Genomic DNA, 19,134 nt, shown 5'->3' on the forward strand with positions numbered 1-19,134 from the left:
GCAACGTGGATGCGACAACTACATCAACTGTAAGTCCTCTAATAGAACAAACGAGGAGCATCAAATCAAGTGTCAGGATGGCCGAGCGGTCTAAGGCGCCAGACTCAAGGAAAAACCTTGGCTGCAGTAGCAGCTAGAGCCTTCTGGTCCTCGAATGAGGGCGTGGGTTCGAATCCCACTCCTGACACAGATTTTGTCGCTTCTCTAGAGCACCCTGCGTAGCATTGAGATCCTTTGTAAAGTGCAACAGCACGATACTGGCCGTGTTCTCCTAAGTGAAATCAAAAATTTGCATCAAACACAAGCGCACCTACGGCACCAAACTGTTTCTTCGGTAGTGTGAGCTACAAACAGAGAGTGTTGGTTGTAAATACGACGTTCCCCTCGTGAGGTTACTTCCGCGCCAAAGAGCCGCAAACACGTCAAAAGGGACACTTGTGGTATGGAAACGACTCTTATCTGGAGATGCAGAGTGCTAACGACAGTGTGAGGAAACAGTGCAGGCTGACCAGTACATCATCTGTACAATAACAGTCGCTGATGAAATACACAGAACTCGAAATAAATTCATATACTCAAAATATTACTGTATGGAGATTACAACGTGACCAAAACTTGAAATATTACTCGACAGATAGACCTCTGCATTCTGTCTAATCTCTGACGTCTTTAACAGACGACTTAGTTTCGAACAAAAGGTATTGATTGCTGTGATTATACGGATTTGAGAAACTCTTTTGGTGGTACATTCTGCGCTATATTTGTGCGGCTGCGCCTGGCGCACGTCTAACGGGTGCAGAAATCATGCCTGCGTACTGTGGCAACGTGGATGCGACAACTACATCAACTGTAAGTCCTCTAATAGAACAAACGAGGAGCATCAAATCAAGTGTCAGGATGGCCGAGCGGTCTAAGGCGCCAGACTCAAGGAAAAACCTTGGCTGCAGTAGCAGCTAGAGCCTTCTGGTCCTCGAATGAGGGCGTGGGTTCGAATCCCACTCCTGACACAGATTTTGTCGCTTCTCTAGAGCACCCTGCGTAGCATTGAGATCCTTTGTAAAGTGCAACAGCACGATACTGGCCGTGTTCTCCTAAGTGAAATCAAAAATTTGCATCAAACACAAGCGCACCTACGGCACCAAACTGTTTCTTCGGTAGTGTGAGCTACAAACAGAGAGTGTTGGTTGTAAATACGACGTTCCCCTCGTGAGGTTACTTCCGCGCCAAAGAGCCGCAAACACGTCAAAAGGGACACTTGTGGTATGGAAACGACTCTTATCTGGAGATGCAGAGTGCTAACGACAGTGTGAGGAAACAGTGCAGGCTGACCAGTACATCATCTGTACAATAACAGTCGCTGATGAAATACACAGAACTCGAAATAAATTCATATACTCAAAATATTACTGTATGGAGATTACAACGTGACCAAAACTTGAAATATTACTCGACAGATAGACCTCTGCATTCTGTCTAATCTCTGACGTCTTTAACAGACGACTTAGTTTCGAACAAAAGGTATTGATTGCTGTGATTATACGGATTTGAGAAACTCTTTTGGTGGTACATTCTGCGCTATATTTGTGCGGCTGCGCCTGGCGCACGTCTAACGGGTGCAGAAATCATGCCTGCGTACTGTGGCAACGTGGATGCGACAACTACATCAACTGTAAGTCCTCTAATAGAACAAACGAGGAGCATCAAATCAAGTGTCAGGATGGCCGAGCGGTCTAAAGCGCCAGACTCAAGGAAAAACCTTGGCTGCAGTAGCAGCTAGAGCCTTCTGGTCCTCGAATGAGGGCGTGGGTTCGAATCCCACTCCTGACACAGATTTTGTCGCTTCTCTAGAGCACCCTGCGTAGCATTGAGATCCTTTGTAAAGTGCAACAGCACGATACTGGCCGTGTTCTCCTAAGTGAAATCAAAAATTTGCATCAAACACAAGCGCACCTACGGCACCAAACTGTTTCTTCGGTAGTGTGAGCTACAAACAGAGAGTGTTGGTTGTAAATACGACGTTCCCCTCGTGAGGTTACTTCCGCGCCAAAGAGCCGCAAACACGTCAAAAGGGACACTTGTGGTATGGAAACGACTCTTATCTGGAGATGCAGAGTGCTAACGACAGTGTGAGGAAACAGTGCAGGCTGACCAGTACATCATCTGTACAATAACAGTCGCTGATGAAATACACAGAACTCGAAATAAATTCATATACTCAAAATATTACTGTATGGAGATTACAACGTGACCAAAACTTGAAATATTACTCGACAGATAGACCTCTGCATTCTGTCTAATCTCTGACGTCTTTAACAGACGACTTAGTTTCGAACAAAAGGTATTGATTGCTGTGATTATACGGATTTGAGAAACTCTTTTGGTGGTACATTCTGCGCTATATTTGTGCGGCTGCGCCTGGCGCACGTCTAACGGGTGCAGAAATCATGCCTGCGTACTGTGGCAACGTGGATGCGACAACTACATCAACTGTAAGTCCTCTAATAGAACAAACGAGGAGCATCAAATCAAGTGTCAGGATGGCCGAGCGGTCTAAGGCGCCAGACTCAAGGAAAAACCTTGGCTGCAGTAGCAGCTAGAGCCTTCTGGTCCTCGAATGAGGGCGTGGGTTCGAATCCCACTCCTGACACAGATTTTGTCGCTTCTCTAGAGCACCCTGCGTAGCATTGAGATCCTTTGTAAAGTGCAACAGCACGATACTGGCCGTGTTCTCCTAAGTGAAATCAAAAATTTGCATCAAACACAAGCGCACCTACGGCACCAAACTGTTTCTTCGGTAGTGTGAGCTACAAACAGAGAGTGTTGGTTGTAAATACGACGTTCCCCTCGTGAGGTTACTTCCGCGCCAAAGAGCCGCAAACACGTCAAAAGGGACACTTGTGGTATGGAAACGACTCTTATCTGGAGATGCAGAGTGCTAACGACAGTGTGAGGAAACAGTGCAGGCTGACCAGTACATCATCTGTACAATAACAGTCGCTGATGAAATACACAGAACTCGAAATAAATTCATATACTCAAAATATTACTGTATGGAGATTACAACGTGACCAAAACTTGAAATATTACTCGACAGATAGACCTCTGCATTCTGTCTAATCTCTGACGTCTTTAACAGACGACTTAGTTTCGAACAAAAGGTATTGATTGCTGTGATTATACGGATTTGAGAAACTCTTTTGGTGGTACATTCTGCGCTATATTTGTGCGGCTGCGCCTGGCGCACGTCTAACGGGTGCAGAAATCATGCCTGCGTACTGTGGCAACGTGGATGCGACAACTACATCAACTGTAAGTCCTCTAATAGAACAAACGAGGAGCATCAAATCAAGTGTCAGGATGGCCGAGCGGTCTAAGGCGCCAGACTCAAGGAAAAACCTTGGCTGCAGTAGCAGCTAGAGCCTTCTGGTCCTCGAATGAGGGCGTGGGTTCGAATCCCACTCCTGACACAGATTTTGTTGCTTCTCTAGAGCACCCTGCGTAGCATTGAGATCCTTTGTAAAGTGCAACAGCACGATACTGGCCGTGTTCTCCTAAGTGAAATCAAAAATTTGCATCAAACACAAGCGCACCTACGGCACCAAACTGTTTCTTCGGTAGTGTGAGCTACAAACAGAGAGTGTTGGTTGTAAATACGACGTTCCCCTCGTGAGGTTACTTCCGCGCCAAAGAGCCGCAAACACGTCAAAAGGGACACTTGTGGTATGGAAACGAGTCTTGTCTGGAGATGCAGAGTGCTAACGACAGTGTGAGGAAACAGTGCAGGCTGACCAGTACATCATCTGTACAATAACAGTCGCTGATGAAATACACAGAACTCGAAATAAATTCATATACTCAAAATATTACTGTATGGAGATTACAACGTGACCAAAACTTGAAATATTACTCGACAGATAGACCTCTGCATTCTGTCTAATCTCTGACGTCTTTAACAGACGACTTAGTTTCGAACAAAAGGTATTGATTGCTGTGATTATACGGATTTGAGAAACTCTTTTGGTGGTACATTCTGCGCTATATTTGTGCGGCTGCGCCTGGCGCACGTCTAACGGGTGCAGAAATCATGCCTGCGTACTGTGGCAACGTGGATGCGACAACTACATCAACTGTAAGTCCTGTAATAGAACAAACGAGGAGCATCAAATCAAGTGTCAGGATGGCCGAGCGGTCTAAGGCGCCAGACTCAAGGAAAAACCTTGGCTGCAGTAGCAGCTAGAGCCTTCTGGTCCTCGAATGAGGGCGTGGGTTCGAATCCCACTCCTGACACAGATTTTGTCGCTTCTCTAGAGCACCCTGCGTAGCATTGAGATCCTTTGTAAAGTGCAACAGCACGATACTGGCCGTGTTCTCCTAAGTGAAATCAAAAATTTGCATCAAACACAAGCGCACCTACGGCACCAAACTGTTTCTTCGGTAGTGTGAGCTACAAACAGAGAGTGTTGGTTGTAAATACGACGTTCCCCTCGTGAGGTTACTTCCGCGCCAAAGAGCCGCAAACACGTCAAAAGGGACACTTGTGGTATGGAAACGACTCTTATCTGGAGATGCAGAGTGCTAACGACAGTGTGAGGAAACAGTGCAGGCTGACCAGTACATCATCTGTACAATAACAGTCGCTGATGAAATACACAGAACTCGAAATAAATTCATATACTCAAAATATTACTGTATGGAGATTACAACGTGACCAAAACTTGAAATATTACTCGACAGATAGACCTCTGCATTCTGTCTAATCTCTGACGTCTTTAACAGACGACTTAGTTTCGAACAAAAGGTATTGATTGCTGTGATTATACGGATTTGAGAAACTCTTTTGGTGGTACATTCTGCGCTATATTTGTGCGGCTGCGCCTGGCGCACGTCTAACGGGTGCAGAAATCATGCCTGCGTACTGTGGCAACGTGGATGCGACAACTACATCAACTGTAAGTCCTCTAATAGAACAAACGAGGAGCATCAAATCAAGTGTCAGGATGGCCGAGCGGTCTAAGGCGCCAGACTCAAGGAAAAACCTTGGCTGCAGTAGCAGCTAGAGCCTTCTGGTCCTCGAATGAGGGCGTGGGTTCGAATCCCACTCCTGACACAGATTTTGTCGCTTCTCTAGAGCACCCTGCGTAGCATTGAGATCCTTTGTAAAGTGCAACAGCACGATACTGGCCGTGTTCTCCTAAGTGAAATCAAAAATTTGCATCAAACACAAGCGCACCTACGGCACCAAACTGTTTCTTCGGTAGTGTGAGCTACAAACAGAGAGTGTTGGTTGTAAATACGACGTTCCCCTCGTGAGGTTACTTCCGCGCCAAAGAGCCGCAAACACGTCAAAAGGGACACTTGTGGTATGGAAACGACTCTTATCTGGAGATGCAGAGTGCTAACGACAGTGTGAGGAAACAGTGCAGGCTGACCAGTACATCATCTGTACAATAACAGTCGCTGATGAAATACACAGAACTCGAAATAAATTCATATACTCAAAATATTACTGTATGGAGATTACAACGTGACCAAAACTTGAAATATTACTCGACAGACAGACCTCTGCATTCTGTCTAATCTCTGACGTCTTTAACAGACGACTTAGTTTCGAACAAAAGGTATTGATTGCTGTGATTATACGGATTTGAGAAACTCTTTTGTTGGTACATTCTGCGCTATATTTGTGCGGCTGCGCCTGGCGCACGTCTAACGGGTGCAGAAATCATGCCTGCGTACTGTGGCAACGTGGATGCGACTACATCAACTGTAAGTCCTCTAATAGAACAAACGAGGAGCATTAAATCAAGTGTCAGGATGGCCGAGCGGTCTAAGGCGCCAGACTCAAGGAAAAACCTTGGCTGCAGTAGCAGCTAGAGCCTTCTGGTCCTCGAATGAGGGCGTGGGTTCGAATCCCACTCCTGACACAGATTTTGTCGCTTCTCTAGAGCACCCTGCGTAGCATTGAGATCCTTTGTAAAGTGCAACAGCACGATACTGGCCGTGTTCTCCTAAGTGAAATCAAAAATTTGCATCAAACACAAGCGCACCTACGGCACCAAACTGTTTCTTCGGTAGTGTGAGCTACAAACAGAGAGTGTTGGTTGTAAATACGACGTTCCCCTCGTGAGGTTACTTCCGCGCCAAAGAGCCGCAAACACGTCAAAAGGGACACTTGTGGTATGGAAACGACTCTTATCTGGAGATGCAGAGTGCTAACGACAGTGTGAGGAAACAGTGCAGGCTGACCAGTACATCATCTGTACAATAACAGTCGCTGATGAAATACACAGAACTCGAAATAAATTCATATACTCAAAATATTACTGTATGGAGATTACAACGTGACCAAAACTTGAAATATTACTCGACAGATAGACCTCTGCATTCTGTCTAATCTCTGACGTCTTTAACAGACGACTTAGTTTCGAACAAAAGGTATTGATTGCTGTGATTATACGGATTTGAGAAACTCTTTTGGTGGTACATTCTGCGCTATATTTGTGCGGCTGCGCCTGGCGCACGTCTAACGGGTGCAGAAATCATGCCTGCGTACTGTGGCAACGTGGATGCGACAACTACATCAACTGTAAGTCCTCTAATAGAACAAACGAGGAGCATCAAATCAAGTGTCAGGATGGCCGAGCGGTCTAAGGCGCCAGACTCAAGGAAAAACCTTGGCTGCAGTAGCAGCTAGAGCCTTCTGGTCCTCGAATGAGGGCGTGGGTTCGAATCCCACTCCTGACACAGATTTTGTCGCTTCTCTAGAGCACCCTGCGTAGCATTGAGATCCTTTGTAAAGTGCAACAGCACGATACTGGCCGTGTTCTCCTAAGTGAAATCAAAAATTTGCATCAAACACAAGCGCACCTACGGCACCAAACTGTTTCTTCGGTAGTGTGAGCTACAAACAGAGAGTGTTGGTTGTAAATACGACGTTCCCCTCGTGAGGTTACTTCCGCGCCAAAGAGCCGCAAACACGTCAAAAGGGACACTTGTGGTATGGAAACGACTCTTATCTGGAGATGCAGAGTGCTAACGACAGTGTGAGGAAACAGTGCAGGCTGACCAGTACATCATCTGTACAATAACAGTCGCTGATGAAATACACAGAACTCGAAATAAATTCATATACTCAAAATATTACTGTATGGAGATTACAACGTGACCAAAACTTGAAATATTACTCGACAGATAGACCTCTGCATTCTGTCTAATCTCTGACGTCTTTAACAGACGACTTAGTTTCGAACAAAAGGTATTGATTGCTGTGATTATACGGATTTGAGAAACTCTTTTGGTGGTACATTCTGCGCTATATTTGTGCGGCTGCGCCTGGCGCACGTCTAACGGGTGCAGAAATCATGCCTGCGTACTGTGGCAACGTGGATGCGACAACTACATCAACTGTAAGTCCTCTAATAGAACAAACGAGGAGCATCAAATCAAGTGTCAGGATGGCCGAGCGGTCTAAGGCGCCAGACTCAAGGAAAAACCTTGGCTGCAGTAGCAGCTAGAGCCTTCTGGTCCTCGAATGAGGGCGTGGGTTCGAATCCCACTCCTGACACAGATTTTGTCGCTTCTCTAGAGCACCCTGCGTAGCATTGAGATCCTTTGTAAAGTGCAACAGCACGATACTGGCCGTGTTCTCCTAAGTGAAATCAAAAATTTGCATCAAACACAAGCGCACCTACGGCACCAAACTGTTTCTTCGGTAGTGTGAGCTACAAACAGAGAGTGTTGGTTGTAAATACGACGTTCCCCTCGTGAGGTTACTTCCGCGCCAAAGAGCCGCAAACACGTCAAAAGGGACACTTGTGGTATGGAAACGACTCTTATCTGGAGATGCAGAGTGCTAACGACAGTGTGAGGAAACAGTGCAGGCTGACCAGTACATCATCTGTACAATAACAGTCGCTGATGAAATACACAGAACTCGAAATAAATCCATATACTCAAAATATTACTGTATGGAGATTACAACGTGACCAAAACTTGAAATATTACTCGACAGATAGACCTCTGCATTCTGTCTAATCTCTGACGTCTTTAACAGACGACTTAGTTTCGAACAAAAGGTATTGATTGCTGTGATTATACGGATTTGAGAAACTCTTTTGGTGGTACATTCTGCGCTATATTTGTGCGGCTGCGCCTGGCGCACGTCTAACGGGTGCAGAAATCATGCCTGCGTACTGTGGCAACGTGGATGCGACAACTACATCAACTGTAAGTCCTCTAATAGAACAAACGAGGAGCATCAAATCAAGTGTCAGGATGGCTGAGAGGTCTAAGGCGCCAGACTCAAGGAAAAACCTTGGCTGCAGTAGCAGCTAGAGCCTTCTGGTCCTCGAATGAGGGCGTGGGTTCGAATCCCACTCCTGACACAGATTTTGTCGCTTCTCTAGAGCACCCTGCGTAGCATTGAGATCCTTTGTAAAATGCAACAGCACGATACTGGCCGTGTTCTCCTAAGTGAAATCAAAAATTTGCATCAAACACAAGCGCACCTACGGCACCAAACTGTTTCTTCGGTAGTGTGAGCTACAAACAGAGAGTGTTGGTTGTAAATACGACGTTCCCCTCGTGAGGTTACTTCCGCGCCAAAGAGCCGCAAACACGTCAAAAGGGACACTTGTGGTATGGAAACGACTCTTATCTGGAGATGCAGAGTGCTAACGACAGTGTGAGGAAACAGTGCAGGCTGACCAGTACATCATCTGTACAATAACAGTCGCTGATGAAATACACAGAACTCGAAATAAATTCATATACTCAAAATATTACTGTATGGAGATTACAACGTGACCAAAACTTGAAATATTACTCGACAGATAGACCTCTGCATTCTGTCTAATCTCTGACGTCTTTAACAGACGACTTAGTTTCGAACAAAAGGTATTGATTGCTGTGATTATACGGATTTGAGAAACTCTTTTGGTGGTACATTCTGCGCTATATTTGTGCGGCTGCGCCTGGCGCACGTCTAACGGGTGCAGAAATCATGCCTGCGTACTGTGGCAACGTGGATGCGACAACTACATCAACTGTAAGTCCTCTAATAGAACAAACGAGGAGCATCAAATCAAGTGTCAGGATGGCCGAGCGGTCTAAGGCGCCAGACTCAAGGAAAAACCTTGGCTGCAGTAGCAGCTAGAGCCTTCTGGTCCTCGAATGAGGGCGTGGGTTCGAATCCCAGTCCTGGCACAGATTTTGTCGCTTCTCTAGAGCACCCTGCGTAGCATTGAGATCCTTTGTAAAGTGCAACAGCACGATACTGGCCGTGTTCTCCTAAGTGAAATCAAAAATTTGCATCAAACACAAGCGCACCTACGGCACCAAACTGTTTCTTCGGTAGTGTGAGCTACAAACAGAGAGTGTTGGTTGTAAATACGACGTTCCCCTCGTGAGGTTACTTCCGCGCCAAAGAGCCGCAAACACGTCAAAAGGGACACTTGTGGTATGGAAACGACTCTTATCTGGAGATGCAGAGTGCTAACGACAGTGTGAGGAAACAGTGCAGGCTGACCAGTACATCATCTGTACAATAACAGTCGCTGATGAAATACACAGAACTCGAAATAAATTCATATACTCAAAATATTACTGTATGGAGATTACAACGTGACCAAAACTTGAAATATTACTCGACAGATAGACCTCTGCATTCTGTCTAATCTCTGACGTCTTTAACAGACGACTTAGTTTCGAACAAAAGGTATTGATTGCTGTGATTATACGGATTTGAGAAACTCTTTTGGTGGTACATTCTGCGCTATATTTGTGCGGCTGCGCCTGGCGCACGTCTAACGGGTGCAGAAATCATGCCTGCGTACTGTGGCAACGTGGATGCGACAACTACATCAACTGTAAGTCCTCTAATAGAACAAACGAGGAGCATCAAATCAAGTGTCAGGATGGCCGAGCGGTCTAAGGCGCCAGACTCAAGGAAAAACCTTGGCTGCAGTAGCAGCTAGAGCCTTCTGGTCCTCGAATGAGGGCGTGGGTTCGAATCCCACTCCTGACACAGATTTTGTCGCTTCTCTAGAGCACCCTGCGTAGCATTGAGATCCTTTGTAAAGTGCAACAGCACGATACTGGCCGTGTTCTCCTAAGTGAAATCAAAAATTTGCATCAAACACAAGCGCACCTACGGCACCAAACTGTTTCTTCGGTAGTGTGAGCTACAAACAGAGAGTGTTGGTTGTAAATACGACGTTCCCCTCGTGAGGTTACTTCCGCGCCAAAGAGCCGCAAACACGTCAAAAGGGACACTTGTGGTATGGAAACGACTCTTATCTGGAGATGCAGAGTGCTAACGACAGTGTGAGGAAACAGTGCAGGCTGACCAGTACATCATCTGTACAATAACAGTCGCTGATGAAATACACAGAACTCGAAATAAATTCATATACTCAAAATATTACTGTATGGAGATTACAACGTGACCAAAACTTGAAATATTACTCGACAGATAGACCTCTGCATTCTGTCTAATCTCTGACGTCTTTAACAGACGACTTAGTTTCGAACAAAAGGTATTGATTGCTGTGATTATACGGATTTGAGAAACTCTTTTGGTGGTACATTCTGCGCTATATTTGTGCGGCTGCGCCTGGCGCACGTCTAACGGGTGCAGAAATCATGCCTGCGTACTGTGGCAACGTGGATGCGACTACATCAACTGTAAGTCCTCTAATAGAACAAACGAGGAGCATCAAATCAAGTGTCAGGATGGCCGAGCGGTCTAAGGCGCCAGACTCAAGGAAAAACCTTGGCTGCAGTAGCAGCTAGAGCCTTCTGGTCCTCGGATGAGGGCGTGGGTTCGAATCCCACTCCTGACACAGATTTTGTCGCTTCTCTAGAGCACCCTGCGTAGCATTGAGATCCTTTGTAAAGTGCAACAGCACGATACTGGCCGTGTTCTCCTAAGTGAAATCAAAAATTTGCATCAAACACAAGCGCACCTACGGCACCAAACTGTTTCTTCGGTAGTGTGAGCTACAAACAGAGAGTGTTGGTTGTAAATACGACGTTCCCCTCGTGAGGTTACTTCCGCGCCAAAGAGCCGCAAACACGTCAAAAGGGACACTTGTGGTATGGAAACGACTCTTATCTGGAGATGCAGAGTGCTAACGACAGTGTGAGGAAACAGTGCAGGCTGACCAGTACATCATCTGTACAATAACAGTCGCTGATGAAATACACAGAACTCGAAATAAATTCATATACTCAAAATATTACTGTATGGAGATTACAACGTGACCAAAACTTGAAATATTACTCGACAGATAGACCTCTGCATTCTGTCTAATCTCTGACGTCTTTAACAGACGACTTAGTTTCGAACAAAAGGTATTGATTGCTGTGATTATACGGATTTGAGAAACTCTTTTGGTGGTACATTCTGCGCTATATTTGTGCGGCTGCGCCTGGCGCACGTCTAACGGGTGCAGAAATCATGCCTGCGTACTGTGGCAACGTGGATGCGACAACTACATCAACTGTAAGTCCTCTAATAGAACAAACGAGGAGCATCAAATCAAGTGTCAGGATGGCCGAGCGGTCTAAGGCGCCAGACTCAAGGAAAAACCTTGGCTGCAGTAGCAGCTAGAGCCTTCTGGTCCTCGAATGAGGGCGTGGGTTCGAATCCCACTCCTGACACAGATTTTGTCGCTTCTCTAGAGCACCCTGCGTAGCATTGAGATCCTTTGTAAAGTGCAACAGCACGATACTGGCCGTGTTCTCCTAAGAGAAATCAAAAATTTGCATCAAACACAAGCGCACCTACGGCACCAAACTGTTTCTTCGGTAGTGTGAGCTACAAACAGAGAGTGTTGGTTGTAAATACGACGTTCCCCTCGTGAGGTTACGTCCGCGCCAAAGAGCCGCAAACACGTCAAAAGGGACACTTGTGGTATGGAAACGACTCTTATCTGGAGATGCAGAGTGCTAACGACAGTGTGAGGAAACAGTGCAGGCTGACCAGTACATCATCTGTACAATAACAGTCGCTGATGAAATACACAGAACTCGAAATAAATTCATATACTCAAAATATTACTGTATGGAGATTACAACGTGACCAAAACTTGAAATATTACTCGACAGATAGACCTCTGCATTCTGTCTAATCTCTGACGTCTTTAACAGACGACTTAGTTTCGAACAAAAGGTATTGATTGCTGTGATTATACGGATTTGAGAAACTCTTTTGGTGGTACATTCTGCGCTATATTTGTGCGGCTGCGCCTGGCGCACGTCTAACGGGTGCAGAAATCATGCCTGCGTACTGTGGCAACGTGGATGCGACAACTACATCAACTGTAAGTCCTCTAATAGAACAAACGAGGAGCATCAAATCAAGTGTCAGGATGGCCGAGCGGTCTAAGGCGCCAGACTCAAGGAAAAACCTTGGCTGCAGTAGCAGCTAGAGCCTTCTGGTCCTCGAATGAGGGCGTGGGTTCGAATCCCACTCCTGACACAGATTTTGTCGCTTCTCTAGAGCACCCTGCGTAGCATTGAGATCCTTTGTAAAGTGCAACAGCACGATACTGGCCGTGTTCTCCTAAGTGAAATCAAAAATTTGCATCAAACACAAGCGCACCTACGGCACCAAACTGTTTCTTCGGTAGTGTGAGCTACAAACAGAGAGTGTTGGTTGTAAATACGACGTTCCCCTCGTGAGGTTACTTCCGCGCCAAAGAGCCGCAAACACGTCAAAAGGGACACTTGTGGTATGGAAACGACTCTTATCTGGAGATGCAGAGTGCTAACGACAGTGTGAGGAAACAGTGCAGGCTGACCAGTACATCATCTGTACAATAACAGTCGCTGATGAAATACACAGAACTCGAAATAAATTCATATACTCAAAATATTACTGTATGGAGATTACAACGTGACCAAAACTTGAAATATTACTCGACAGATAGACCTCTGCATTCTGTCTAATCTCTGACGTCTTTAACAGACGACTTAGTTTCGAACAAAAGGTATTGATTGCTGTGATTATACGGATTTGAGAAACTCTTTTGGTGGTACATTCTGCGCTATATTTGTGCGGCTGCGCCTGGCGCACGTCTAACGGGTGCAGAAATCATGCCTGCGTACTGTGGCAACGTGGATGCGACAACTACATCAACTGTAAGTCCTCTAATAGAACAAACGAGGAGCATCAAATCAAGTGTCAGGATGGCCGAGCGGTCTAAGGCGCCAGACTCAAGAAAAAACCTTGGCTGCAGTAGCAGCTAGAGCCTTCTGGTCCTCGAATGAGGGCGTGGGTTCGAATCCCACTCCTGACACAGATTTTGTCGCTTCTCTAGAGCACCCTGCGTAGCATTGAGATCCTTTGTAAAGTGCAACAGCACGATACTGGCCGTGTTCTCCTAAGTGAAATCAAAAATTTGCATCAAACACAAGCGCACCTACGGCACCAAACTGTTTCTTCGGTAGTGTGAGCTACAAACAGAGAGTGTTGGTTGTAAATACGACGTTCCCCTCGTGAGGTTACTTCCGCGCCAAAGAGCCGCAAACACGTCAAAAGGGACACTTGTGGTATGGAAACGACTCTTATCTGGAGATGCAGAGTGCTAACGACAGTGTGAGGAAACAGTGCAGGCTGACCAGTACATCATCTGTACAATAACAGTCGCTGATGAAATACACAGAACTCGAAATAAATTCATATACTCAAAATATTACTGTATGGAGATTACAACGTGACCAAAACTTGAAATATTACTCGACAGATAGACCTCTGCATTCTGTCTAATCTCTGACGTCTTTAACAGACGACTTAGTTTCGAACAAAAGGTATTGATTGCTGTGATTATACGGATTTGAGAAACTCTTTTGGTGGTACATTCTGCGCTATATTTGTGCGGCTGCGCCTGGCGCACGTCTAACGGGTGCAGAAATCATGCCTGCGTACTGTGGCAACGTGGATGCGACAACTACATCAACTGTAAGTCCTCTAATAGAACAAACGAGGAGCATCAAATCAAGTGTCAGGATGGCCGAGCGGTCTAAGGCGCCAGACTCAAGGAAAAACCTTGGCTGCAGTAGCAGCTAGAGCCTTCTGGTCCTCGAATGAGGGCGTGGGTTCGAATCCCACTCCTGACACAGATTTTGTCGCTTCTCTAGAGCACCCTGCGTAGCATTGAGATCCTTTGTAAAGTGCAACAGCACGATACTGGCCGTGTTCTCCTAAGTGAAATCAAAAATTTGCATCAAACACAAGCGCACCTACGGCACCAAACTGTTTCTTCGGTAGTGTGAGCTACAAACAGAGAGTGTTGGTTGTAAATACGACGTTCCCCTCGTGAGGTTACTTCCGCGCCAAAGAGCCGCAAACACGTCAAAAGGGACACTTGTGGTATGGAAACGACTCTTATCTGGAGATGCAGAGTGCTAACGACAGTGTGAGGAAACAGTGCAGGCTGACCAGTACATCATCTGTACAATAACAGTCGCTGATGAAATACACAGAACTCGAAATAAATTCATATACTCAAAATATTACTGTATGGAGATTACAACGTGACCAAAACTTGAAATATTACTCGACAGATAGACCTCTGCATTCTGTCTAATCTCTGACGTCTTTAACAGACGACTTAGTTTCGAACAAAAGGTATTGATTGCTGTGATTATACGGATTTGAGAAACTCTTTTGGTGGTACATTCTGCGCTATATTTGTGCGGCTGCGCCTGGCGCACGTCTAACGGGTGCAGAAATCATGCCTGCGTACTGTGGCAACGTGGATGCGACAACTACATCAACTGTAAGTCCTCTAATAGAACAAACGAGGAGCATCAAATCAAGTGTCAGGATGGCCGAGCGGTCTAAGGCGCCAGACTCAAGGAAAAACCTTGGCTGCAGTAGCAGCTAGAGCCTTCTGGTCCTCGAATGAGGGCGTGGGTTCGAATCCCACTCCTGACACAGATTTTGTCGCTTCTCTAGAGCACCCTGCGTAGCATTGAGATCCTTTGTAAAGTGCAACAGCACGATACTGGCCGTGTTCTCCTAAGTGAAATCAAAAATTTGCATCAAACACAAGCGCACCTACGGCACCAAACTGTTTCTTCGGTAGTGTGAGCTACAATCAGAGAGTGTTGGTTGTAAATACGACGTTCCCCTCGTGAGGTTACTTCCGCGCCAAAGAGCCGCAAACACGTCAAAAGGGACACTTGTGGTATGGAAACGACTCTTATCTGGAGATGCAGAGTGCTAACGACAGTGTGAGGAAACAGTGCAGGCTGACCAGTACATGATCTGTACAATAACAGTCGCTGATGAAATACACAGAACTCGAAATAAATTCATATACTCAAAATATTACTGTATGGAGATTACAACGTGACCAAAACTTGAAATATTACTCGACAGATAGACCTCTGCATTCTGTCTAATCTCTGACGTCTTTAACAGACGACTTAGTTTCGAACAAAAGGTATTGATTGCTGTGATTATACGGATTTGAGAAACTCTTTTGGTGGTACATTCTGCGCTATATTTGTGCGGCTGCGCCTGGCGCACGTCTAACGGGTGCAGAAATCATGCCTGCGTACTGTGGCAACGTGGATGCGACAACTACATCAACTGTAAGTCCTCTAATAGAACAAACGAGGAGCATCAAATCAAGTGTCAGGATGGCCGAGCGGTCTAAGGCGCCAGACTCAAGGAAAAACCTTGGCTGCAGTAGCAGCTAGAGCCTTCTGGTCCTCGAATGAGGGCGTGGGTTCGAATCCCACTCCTGACACAGATTTTGTCGCTTCTCTAGAGCACCCTGCGTAGCATTGAGATCCTTTGTAAAGTGCAACAGCACGATACTGGCCGTGTTCTCCTAAGTGAAATCAAAAATTTGCATCAAACACAAGCGCACCTACGGCACCAAACTGTTTCTTCGGTAGTGTGAGCTACAAACAGAGAGTGTTGGTTGTAAATACGACGTTCCCCTCGTGAGGTTACTTCCGCGCCAAAGAGCCGCAAACACGTCAAAAGGGACACTTGTGGTATGGAAACGACTCTTATCTGGAGATGCAGAGTGCTAACGACAGTGTGAGGAAACAGTGCAGGCTGACCAGTACATCATCTGTACAATAACAGTCGCTGATGAAATACACAGAACTCGAAATAAATTCATATACTCAAAATATTACTGTATGGAGATTACAACGTGACCAAAACTTGAAATATTACTCGACAGATAGACCTCTGCATTCTGTCTAATCTCTGACGTCTTTAACAGACGACTTAGTTTCGAACAAAAGGTATTGATTGCTGTGATTATACGGATTTGAGAAACTCTTTTGGTGGTACATTCTGCGCTATATTTGTGCGGCTGCGCCTGGCGCACGTCTAACGGGTGCAGAAATCATGCCTGCGTACTGTGGCAACGTGGATGCGACAACTACATCAACTGTAAGTCCTCTAATAGAACAAACGAGGAGCATCAAATCAAGTGTCAGGATGGCCGAGCGGTCTAAGGCGCCAGACTCAAGGAAAAACCTTGGCTGCAGTAGCAGCTAGAGCCTTCTGGTCCTCGAATGAGGGCGTGGGTTCGAATCCCACTCCTGACACAGATTTTGTCGCTTCTCTAGAGCACCCTGCGTAGCATTGAGATCCTTTGTAAAGTGCAACAGCACGATACTGGCCGTGTTCTCCTAAGTGAAATCAAAAATTTGCATCAAACACAAGCGCACCTACGGCACCAAACTGTTTCTTCGGTAGTGTGAGCTACAAACAGAGAGTGTTGGTTGTAAATACGACGTTCCCCTCGTGAGGTTACTTCCGCGCCAAAGAGCCGCAAACACGTCAAAAGGGACACTTGTGGTATGGAAACGACTCTTATCTGGAGATGCAGAGTGCTAACGACAGTGTGAGGAAACAGTGCAGGCTGACCAGTACATCATCTGTACAATAACAGTCGCTGATGAAATACACAGAACTCGAAATAAATTCATATACTCAAAATATTACTGTATGGAGATTACAACGTGACCAAAACTTGAAATATTACTCGACAGATAGACCTCTGCATTCTGTCTAATCTCTGACGTCTTTAACAGACGACTTAGTTTCGAACAAAAGGTATTGATTGCTGTGATTATACGGATTTGAGAAACTCTTTTGGTGGTACATTCTGCGCTATATTTGTGCGGCTGCGCCTGGCGCACGTCTAACGGGTGCAGAAATCATGCCTGCGTACTGTGGCAACGTGGATGCGACAACTACATCAACTGTAAGTCCTCTAATAGAACAAACGAGGAGCATCAAATCAAGTGTCAGGATGGCCGAGCGGTCTAAGGCGCCAGACTCAAGGAAAAACCTTGGCTGCAGTAGCAGCTAGAGCCTTCTGGTCCTCGAATGAGGGCGTGGGTTCGAATCCCACTCCTGACACAGATTTTGTCGCTTCTCTAGAGCACCCTGCGTAGCATTGAGATCCTTTGTAAAGTGCAACAGCACGATACTGGCCGTGTTCTCCTAAGTGAAATCAAAAATTTGCATCAAACACAAGCGCACCTACGGCACCAAACTGTTTCTTCGGTAGTGTGAGCTACAAACAGAGAGTGTTGGTTGTAAATACGACGTTCCCCTCGTGAGGTTACTTCCGCGCCAAAGAGCCGCAAACACGTCAAAAGGGACACTTGTGGTATGGAAACGACTCTTATCTGGAGATGCAGAGTGCTAACGACAGTGTGAGGAAACAGTGCAGGCTGACCAGTACATCATCTGTACAATAACAGTCGCTGATGAAATACACAGAACTCGAAATAAATTCATATACTCAAAATATTACTGTATGGAGATTACAACGTGACCAAAACTTGAAATATTACTCGACAGATAGACCTCTGCATTCTGTCTAATCTCTGACGTCTTTAACAGACGACTTAGTTTCGAACAAAAGGTATTGATTGCTGTGATTATACGGATTTGAGAAACTCTTTTGGTGGTACATTCTGCGCTATATTTGTGCGGCTGCGCCTGGCGCACGTCTAACGGGTGCAGAAATCATGCCTGCGTACTGTGGCAACGTGGATGCGACAACTACATCAACTGTAAGTCCTCTAATAGAACAAACGAGGAGCATCAAATCAAGTGTCAGGATGGCCGAGCGGTCTAAGGCGCCAGACTCAAGGAAAAACCTTGGCTGCAGTAGCAGCTAGAGCCTTCTGGTCCTCGAATGAGGGCGTGGGTTCGAATCCCACTCCTGACACAGATTTTGTCGCTTCTCTAGAGCACCCTGCGTAGCATTGAGATCCTTTGTAAAGTGCAACAGCACGATACTGGCCGTGTTCTCCTAAGTGAAATCAAAAATTTGCATCAAACACAAGCGCACCTACGGCACCAAACTGTTTCTTCGGTAGTGTGAGCTACAAACAGAGAGTGTTGGTTGTAAATACGACGTTCCCCTCGTGAGGTTACTTCCGCGCCAAAGAGCCGCAAACACGTCAAAAGGGACACTTGTGGTATGGAAACGACTCTTATCTGGAGATGCAGAGTGCTAACGACAGTGTGAGGAAACAGTGCAGGCTGACCAGTACATCATCTGTACAATAACAGTCGCTGATGAAATACACAGAACTCGAAATAAATTCATATACTCAAAATATTACTGTATGGAGATTACAACGTGACCAAAACTTGAAATATTACTCGACAGATAGACCTCTGCATTCTGTCTAATCTCTGACGTCTTTAACAGACGACTTAGTTTCGAACAAAAGGTATTGATTGCTGTGATTATACGGATTTGAGAAACTCTTTTGGTGGTACATTCTGCGCTATATTTGTGCGGCTGCGCCTGGCGCACGTCTAACGGGTGCAGAAATCATGCCTGCGTACTGTGGCAACGTGGATGCGACAACTACATCAACTGTAAGTCCTCTAATAGAACAAACGAGGAGCATCAAATCAAGTGTCAGGATGGCCGAGCGGTCTAAGGCGCCAGACTCAAGGAAAAACCTTGGCTGCAGTAGCAGCTAGAGCCTTCTGGTCCTCGAATGAGGGCGTGGGTTCGAATCCCACTCCTGACACAGATTTTGTCGCTTCTCTAGAGCACCCTGCGTAGCATTGAGATCCTTTGTAAAGTGCAACAGCACGATACTGGCCGTGTTCTCCTAAGTGAA

General features: G+C 45.9%; 24 non-coding genes across 24 annotated transcripts; all 24 read left to right on the forward strand.

Annotated features, from left to right (window-relative positions):
• The first annotated feature begins 71 nt into the window (after nucleotides 1-71).
• Trnal-caa (transfer RNA leucine (anticodon CAA)) lies at nucleotides 72-187 on the forward strand. The gene is made up of 2 exons: nucleotides 72-109; nucleotides 142-187. It is a non-coding gene; the product is annotated as a tRNA-Leu (tRNA).
• A 704-nt stretch (nucleotides 188-891) lies between these two features.
• Nucleotides 892-1,007, forward strand: Trnal-caa (transfer RNA leucine (anticodon CAA)). The gene is made up of 2 exons: nucleotides 892-929; nucleotides 962-1,007. It is a non-coding gene; the product is annotated as a tRNA-Leu (tRNA).
• A 704-nt stretch (nucleotides 1,008-1,711) lies between these two features.
• Trnal-caa (transfer RNA leucine (anticodon CAA)) lies at nucleotides 1,712-1,827 on the forward strand. The gene is made up of 2 exons: nucleotides 1,712-1,749; nucleotides 1,782-1,827. It is a non-coding gene; the product is annotated as a tRNA-Leu (tRNA).
• A 704-nt stretch (nucleotides 1,828-2,531) lies between these two features.
• Trnal-caa (transfer RNA leucine (anticodon CAA)) lies at nucleotides 2,532-2,647 on the forward strand. Its single transcript has 2 exons — nucleotides 2,532-2,569; nucleotides 2,602-2,647. It is a non-coding gene; the product is annotated as a tRNA-Leu (tRNA).
• Nucleotides 2,648-3,351: 704 nt separating this feature from the next.
• Trnal-caa (transfer RNA leucine (anticodon CAA)) lies at nucleotides 3,352-3,467 on the forward strand. The gene is made up of 2 exons: nucleotides 3,352-3,389; nucleotides 3,422-3,467. It is a non-coding gene; the product is annotated as a tRNA-Leu (tRNA).
• Nucleotides 3,468-4,171: 704 nt separating this feature from the next.
• Trnal-caa (transfer RNA leucine (anticodon CAA)) lies at nucleotides 4,172-4,287 on the forward strand. Its single transcript has 2 exons — nucleotides 4,172-4,209; nucleotides 4,242-4,287. It is a non-coding gene; the product is annotated as a tRNA-Leu (tRNA).
• Nucleotides 4,288-4,991: 704 nt separating this feature from the next.
• Trnal-caa (transfer RNA leucine (anticodon CAA)) lies at nucleotides 4,992-5,107 on the forward strand. Its single transcript has 2 exons — nucleotides 4,992-5,029; nucleotides 5,062-5,107. It is a non-coding gene; the product is annotated as a tRNA-Leu (tRNA).
• Nucleotides 5,108-5,808: 701 nt separating this feature from the next.
• On the forward strand, nucleotides 5,809-5,924 carry Trnal-caa (transfer RNA leucine (anticodon CAA)). The gene is made up of 2 exons: nucleotides 5,809-5,846; nucleotides 5,879-5,924. It is a non-coding gene; the product is annotated as a tRNA-Leu (tRNA).
• Nucleotides 5,925-6,628: 704 nt separating this feature from the next.
• Trnal-caa (transfer RNA leucine (anticodon CAA)) lies at nucleotides 6,629-6,744 on the forward strand. Its single transcript has 2 exons — nucleotides 6,629-6,666; nucleotides 6,699-6,744. It is a non-coding gene; the product is annotated as a tRNA-Leu (tRNA).
• Nucleotides 6,745-7,448: 704 nt separating this feature from the next.
• Nucleotides 7,449-7,564, forward strand: Trnal-caa (transfer RNA leucine (anticodon CAA)). Its single transcript has 2 exons — nucleotides 7,449-7,486; nucleotides 7,519-7,564. It is a non-coding gene; the product is annotated as a tRNA-Leu (tRNA).
• A 704-nt stretch (nucleotides 7,565-8,268) lies between these two features.
• Nucleotides 8,269-8,384, forward strand: Trnal-caa (transfer RNA leucine (anticodon CAA)). Its single transcript has 2 exons — nucleotides 8,269-8,306; nucleotides 8,339-8,384. It is a non-coding gene; the product is annotated as a tRNA-Leu (tRNA).
• A 704-nt stretch (nucleotides 8,385-9,088) lies between these two features.
• Trnal-caa (transfer RNA leucine (anticodon CAA)) lies at nucleotides 9,089-9,204 on the forward strand. Its single transcript has 2 exons — nucleotides 9,089-9,126; nucleotides 9,159-9,204. It is a non-coding gene; the product is annotated as a tRNA-Leu (tRNA).
• Nucleotides 9,205-9,908: 704 nt separating this feature from the next.
• On the forward strand, nucleotides 9,909-10,024 carry Trnal-caa (transfer RNA leucine (anticodon CAA)). Its single transcript has 2 exons — nucleotides 9,909-9,946; nucleotides 9,979-10,024. It is a non-coding gene; the product is annotated as a tRNA-Leu (tRNA).
• Nucleotides 10,025-10,725: 701 nt separating this feature from the next.
• On the forward strand, nucleotides 10,726-10,841 carry Trnal-caa (transfer RNA leucine (anticodon CAA)). The gene is made up of 2 exons: nucleotides 10,726-10,763; nucleotides 10,796-10,841. It is a non-coding gene; the product is annotated as a tRNA-Leu (tRNA).
• A 704-nt stretch (nucleotides 10,842-11,545) lies between these two features.
• Trnal-caa (transfer RNA leucine (anticodon CAA)) lies at nucleotides 11,546-11,661 on the forward strand. The gene is made up of 2 exons: nucleotides 11,546-11,583; nucleotides 11,616-11,661. It is a non-coding gene; the product is annotated as a tRNA-Leu (tRNA).
• A 704-nt stretch (nucleotides 11,662-12,365) lies between these two features.
• Trnal-caa (transfer RNA leucine (anticodon CAA)) lies at nucleotides 12,366-12,481 on the forward strand. Its single transcript has 2 exons — nucleotides 12,366-12,403; nucleotides 12,436-12,481. It is a non-coding gene; the product is annotated as a tRNA-Leu (tRNA).
• A 704-nt stretch (nucleotides 12,482-13,185) lies between these two features.
• On the forward strand, nucleotides 13,186-13,301 carry Trnal-caa (transfer RNA leucine (anticodon CAA)). Its single transcript has 2 exons — nucleotides 13,186-13,223; nucleotides 13,256-13,301. It is a non-coding gene; the product is annotated as a tRNA-Leu (tRNA).
• A 704-nt stretch (nucleotides 13,302-14,005) lies between these two features.
• Trnal-caa (transfer RNA leucine (anticodon CAA)) lies at nucleotides 14,006-14,121 on the forward strand. The gene is made up of 2 exons: nucleotides 14,006-14,043; nucleotides 14,076-14,121. It is a non-coding gene; the product is annotated as a tRNA-Leu (tRNA).
• Nucleotides 14,122-14,825: 704 nt separating this feature from the next.
• Nucleotides 14,826-14,941, forward strand: Trnal-caa (transfer RNA leucine (anticodon CAA)). The gene is made up of 2 exons: nucleotides 14,826-14,863; nucleotides 14,896-14,941. It is a non-coding gene; the product is annotated as a tRNA-Leu (tRNA).
• A 704-nt stretch (nucleotides 14,942-15,645) lies between these two features.
• Trnal-caa (transfer RNA leucine (anticodon CAA)) lies at nucleotides 15,646-15,761 on the forward strand. The gene is made up of 2 exons: nucleotides 15,646-15,683; nucleotides 15,716-15,761. It is a non-coding gene; the product is annotated as a tRNA-Leu (tRNA).
• A 704-nt stretch (nucleotides 15,762-16,465) lies between these two features.
• On the forward strand, nucleotides 16,466-16,581 carry Trnal-caa (transfer RNA leucine (anticodon CAA)). The gene is made up of 2 exons: nucleotides 16,466-16,503; nucleotides 16,536-16,581. It is a non-coding gene; the product is annotated as a tRNA-Leu (tRNA).
• A 704-nt stretch (nucleotides 16,582-17,285) lies between these two features.
• Nucleotides 17,286-17,401, forward strand: Trnal-caa (transfer RNA leucine (anticodon CAA)). The gene is made up of 2 exons: nucleotides 17,286-17,323; nucleotides 17,356-17,401. It is a non-coding gene; the product is annotated as a tRNA-Leu (tRNA).
• A 704-nt stretch (nucleotides 17,402-18,105) lies between these two features.
• On the forward strand, nucleotides 18,106-18,221 carry Trnal-caa (transfer RNA leucine (anticodon CAA)). Its single transcript has 2 exons — nucleotides 18,106-18,143; nucleotides 18,176-18,221. It is a non-coding gene; the product is annotated as a tRNA-Leu (tRNA).
• Nucleotides 18,222-18,925: 704 nt separating this feature from the next.
• Nucleotides 18,926-19,041, forward strand: Trnal-caa (transfer RNA leucine (anticodon CAA)). Its single transcript has 2 exons — nucleotides 18,926-18,963; nucleotides 18,996-19,041. It is a non-coding gene; the product is annotated as a tRNA-Leu (tRNA).
• Nucleotides 19,042-19,134: the final 93 nt, after the last annotated feature.

The sequence above is a fragment of the Schistocerca cancellata genome, chromosome 2 (assembly GCF_023864275.1).
Source record: "Schistocerca cancellata isolate TAMUIC-IGC-003103 chromosome 2, iqSchCanc2.1, whole genome shotgun sequence".
NCBI classification, from domain to species: Eukaryota; Metazoa; Arthropoda; class Insecta; order Orthoptera; family Acrididae; genus Schistocerca; species Schistocerca cancellata.